This window comes from Suncus etruscus, chromosome 15 (assembly GCF_024139225.1).
Source record: "Suncus etruscus isolate mSunEtr1 chromosome 15, mSunEtr1.pri.cur, whole genome shotgun sequence".
In the NCBI taxonomy this organism is placed as follows: domain Eukaryota; kingdom Metazoa; phylum Chordata; class Mammalia; order Eulipotyphla; family Soricidae; genus Suncus; species Suncus etruscus.
This window is the reverse complement of record NC_064862.1, coordinates 5,417,979-5,423,296: the sequence shown is the minus strand read 5'-3', so window position 1 is coordinate 5,423,296 and position 5,318 is coordinate 5,417,979. Positions and strand designations below refer to the sequence as shown.

Genomic DNA, 5,318 nt, shown 5'->3' with positions numbered 1-5,318 from the left:
CACTCCTGGTGGTGTGCAAACTCACATTGGGGGTCATGCAACAAACACCTTACAAACTGTACTATTCCTCCAGCCCTGTAATTTTGAAGTTCACATGTTTGTATTCTGGGATCAAGTTGGGTTTCATCAGTTATCTTTAAGCTAAGTAATTACACTGAATAACTTAAAAGTATCCAGTGTTTGATTTAACTCAATAAAACTGAAAAATTAAGTTTTCTAACTTTCATTTGTGGGTAGATAGCCCTCAAATATATGAAAATGTCAGTAAGCCATAGTAAAAACAACATCTAAAAATATCAATAATTAATTTCCTGGTTCTAGTACATGATACCTTTTCCTCTACAATTTCCGGTTTTCTTTTTCTTTCTTTAATATTTATCAGAAAAAATAAAAACGGGTAAATGTGATGGCTATGGCCTACATTATTAGAAGTCATAAAAAGTAATGTGTTGAAATAGAATTTTGATAGTCATATTTGGTTATGCTTTTGGAGAGGTGAAAATAAGAGGAGATGGAAGAAGTATTAAATAAACAAAAAATATGGGAGAGCTGAAGCATCATCATGCTTCAGTCTACCAACATGGAACCCCAGTCCCTTTAGTTGGTTCACCACCCTCTCCCCAAGCCCTTGGACCAAAAAGTTTCCAGTTCTGACATCTGTCATCCTTCTGGGTAGGCCATAGAACTTCTATCTATTAGAAAACATCAAAACTCAGTCTACTCAACAGAGTAACTGACTGTTTTTCTTAGCCTACTCAAATAACTCTGCATGATTAGAAAAATAACCTGAAATGCAGATCTATTATTAGTTGCCATATGGTATAAACAATTCAACAGATCACTTTTCAAGTAAAGGGAACCTGAAACTTCACAATTATCACCCACAATATGCCCACAAAAGGACAGTGGAAACCTAAGGAGCTCAACTGCTATTGTAGAGAGGAGAGAAATTTAAACAAATATGCAAGCCCATCAAAACATTTGAGCTTGTTGATGAAGATCAAAAATCAGCACTCAATGCATTGGCAACAGAAATCAAGAAGCACTAGCAGTGAAATTAAGCAAATAATAGATGAGAAAGTCAGCACACTCAAAAAAAAAAAAACTTTCAGAAGTTGAGAAGAATCTATACAAATGGGCCTGAAGGAGCTATAGAACACACTAGCAGGCCTAGTAGCAAAATCACACAGGAAGAGAATCATATGGATGAACCTGAAGGCAAATTACAAGCCAGCATTAATAAGGAAGTCAAAAAAAGAAAAAGAAAAAAGAATAAAAGAAGTTGTTACAGCTCTTTTAAAATTTGTCTATCAAGCTTTCTGGTCTCTACCGGAAGACCCCAAAAAGAAAAAAAGAAAAAAATGTAAGAAATGAACAAAGATAAGAGGATTAATCTCTGAATTATAGGAATACCAGAAGGTGAGGAAAAAGAGAAAGGGACAGAACAAGTAGAGGAAGAGATAATAGTAGAAAACATTCCCTCTCTCTAGAAAGAGGTAGATGCACCAAAAGAGTTCAAAGAGTACCAAACAAAATAGACTCAAACAAAACAACATCAAAACATATAGTAATCAAACTGGGAAAAGTCATAGAGATGGACTTCTTTAAATAATAATGAAGCAAAGGAAAATATAAAGGAAAGAATATACAAATCCCACCACATCTCCCATATGAAAGTACAGGCAAGAAAAAAATGGAATGGTATATTCAAATACTGAATAAAATACATTTTTAACCTAGGTTTCACTTCCCAGCAAAACTCTAATTTTTATTGTAGGAATAAAAACATTCTCAGACAGAAAATAACTGGAAACATTTTCATTAAAAAACAATTCTAAATTAATGACTGAAAAACCACGTATATAAACCAAATAACCTATTATAGAAGTAATAACTGCATACAGCAAAATGAAATAACAAACCTTTCTGTCAATAGTTTCCTTAAATGTCAATGGACTAAATTTTCCCATCAAAAGGCATAGAGTGGAGGGTTGGATCAAGAAACAAAACCCATCTATTTTCTACTTACAGGAAACATATCTAAAGTCTCAGGATAGGTATAGGCTCAGAATAAAAGGATGTAAAACTATTATGCAAGCCACTGGAATAAAATAAAAGCTGGAAACATCATATTTCCATCAGACCAAATTACATTCAACATCAGGAAAGTAGAGATAAGGGTGGACACTACTTATTGATCAGTAGAACAATAGACCAAGTAGTACTAACTCTAATAAAGATATATTCACCAAATGTTGGGCCAAAAAAGTTTGTAAGGCTTTTGCTCACAAACCTATAGAAACACATGGATGCAAATGTGATTGTAATGGGAGATTTCAACATGCCACACTCACCACTTTATAGATCCACTAGGCAGAATATAAAAGGGACACAAAAGCCCTAAATGAGAAACTAGAAAAACTGGGACTAATGGATTTATACAGGGCCTTTCATCCTTATAAAGCTCAATATATATTCTCACTAGTGCACACATCGTGTCTATTATAGGTTGCATTTTAGGACATAAGTCTAACTCACAAAAATTCACAGACATAAGAATCATACCAAACATTTGATCAGATCACAGTGTCACAGAGATAGAGATTGATTATAAAGCACATGTGGAAAACTCTAACATCTGGATACTGAGCAATATTCTGCTTAATAAGAGCTGCATCAAAGAGAAAATCAAGGGGAAATTAAAACATTTCCTGATACAAATGATAATAAAAAAACAAATTACCAAATATTTATGGGACACAGCAAAAGCAGTAATTAGGGGTTGGCCATATGCAAGGCAAAAACCTATCCACTGTGTTATTGCTCCAGTTTTAGCCAATATAATTCTTTTTTTGGGGGGGGGGTTGGTTTCTGGGCCACACCCAGCGATGCTCAGGGGTTACTCCTGGCTGTCTGCTCAGAAATAGCTCCTGGCAGACACAGGGGACCATGTGGGACACCGGGGTTCAAACCAACCACCTTTGGTACTGGATCGGCTGCTTGCAAGGCAAACGTCACTGTGCTATCTCTCCAGGCTCAACCAATATAATTCTTAATGGTGAAAAACTGAAAACATTCTCACTGAGATCAGGCACAGGACAAGAATGTCCAGTGTATCCATTCTTCAACATAGTATTAGAATTATTAGCAATAGCAATCAGGTAAGAGAAGGAAATCAAAAGGATCCAAATTGGAAAAGATGAAGTCAAGTATATATCTATTTGCAGACGACATGATGATGTATATTGAAGATCCTAAAGAGTTCACAAAAAAGTTTCTAGAAACAATGAACCAATTCAGCAAAGTGGCAGGCTTTACACAAAGTGGTAGTTAATATACAAAAAATCAGTTTCCTTGATACAAATAATGAGTGAGAAGAGAAAGGAGATCAAAGAGTCTGTCCCATTTAAAACAGTGAACATCAAATTAATGAGAGAGATGAAAGACTTATACCACAAAAACTTCAAAACATGGGGCTGGAGAGATAGCATGGAGGTAAGGCGTTTGCCTTGCATACAGAAGGTCAATGGTTCAAATCTCAGCATCCCATATGGTCCCCTGAGCCTGCCAGGAGCAATTTCTGAGCGTAAAACCAGGAGTAATCCCTGAGTGCTGCCGGATGTGACCCAAAAACAAAAACAAAAACAAAAAAAAAAAACAAATAACTTCAAAACACTTTAATTAGAAGAATCAATCTTATAAAAAATAACTATCTTACCTAAACTATTATGCATAGTCAATGCAATCCCCATACAAATTCATACAATATTCTTCAAGGATATAAAGATTATAAATTTAAGTTTGTTAAATTATAAAGTTTCTGTGGAATTGTAAAAGACCCCAGATTGCCAAATTTATTCTGAAAAACAAGAAAATGGAATTTTCATTTTATTGCCTAACTACAAAGCCATAGTGTTTAAGACAGTACAAGTATTAGAACAATGACAGATTTTCAGACCAATGATTCAGAATAGAATATTCAATGATAATCTCCCCAACTATAGGTCAACTAATTTTTCACAGAGAAGTTACGAACGTGGAATGGAATTAAACAGCATCTTCAAGAAATGGTACTGTGACAATTGAATAACCATATATATGAAATTAAAAATAGATCCATATCTCACACCCTACACAAAAGTCAACTCAAAGTAGATCAAAGACCTTGAGCTCAGACCCAAATCTATAATATACATTAAAGAAAAGATAGGCATAATGTCCCAAGACTTAAATTCCAAGGAGTCTTCAGTGATAGTATGCTAATGGCAAAGACCACTCAAAAGACTCAGATCTCAACAAATAGTACTATATCAAATTAAAACTTTCTTTATGGCAAAAGAAACACAAGCTAAAACTAAAAGACAATTGAGTGGAAAAATTATTTTCACTCAACACATCAGATAAAGGGTTCATATTTAATATATACAAAGTACTCAAAAAGATTAACCCCCAAAATCTAAAAACTTAATCAAATATTGGGGAGATAAAATGAAAATACATCTCTCTGAAGGTCAACAGATGGCCAGCACGCACATAAAGAGTGCTCATCATCACTTATCACTAGAGAAATCCAAATTAAGATAGCAATGAGATATTATCTTACACCAATGAGGATGGATGGTGGCATAGATCAAAAAACAGGGAACAATCTGTGTTGTTGGGTATGTGGTGAAATAGTATGGCGGGTTCTCAATATACTCAGAATCAAGTTGCTGTATGAATCAGCAATTTAACTTTTGAGTGCCTCTCCTTGGGATAGAAGAGGGCATATGCATAGCACTATTCATCACAGCACTCAGTACAATAACTAAGAATTGGAATCAACCTAGATGTTCAACAATAGATGAGTGGATCTTGAAGATGGGGTACATATATACAATGGAATACTACATAGTTATAATGAATGGTATAATCATGTAATTTGCTGTAACATGGATGAAACTGGAAGATATTATGTCAAATGAATTAAGCCTAAAGAAGAAGAATAAATACAAAATGGTATTACTTATATATGATATTTAGAATAACTGCATGAAGGAATGCAATGGTTTAAAACTGGGTTGTTGGGACTGGATCAATGGCTCAGCTGACCCACATGCTGCAAGCTGTAAGGAATTTGCCTTGCAAGCTCTAACCTAAGACAAACGTAGGTCCAATCCCCCAGTATCCCATAGTCGCCCAAGCCAGGAGCAATTTCTGAGTGCATAGCCAGGAGTAACCACTGAGCATCACTGGGTATAGCCCAAAAATAAAGAAATAATAAAATAAATAAAAGTGGGTTGTCAAGAACATTCTTGACTGCAGAGTATAGTAAAAAG

The 5,318-nt window shown here is 34.9% G+C and overlaps 1 non-coding gene across 1 annotated transcript; it reads left to right on the top strand.

The window, feature by feature from the left end:
* The first annotated feature begins 1,279 nt into the window (after positions 1 to 1,279).
* LOC126031871 (U7 small nuclear RNA) lies at positions 1,280 to 1,342 on the top strand. The gene has a single exon (XR_007503683.1). It is a non-coding gene; the product is annotated as a U7 small nuclear RNA (small nuclear RNA).
* Positions 1,343 to 5,318: the final 3,976 nt, after the last annotated feature.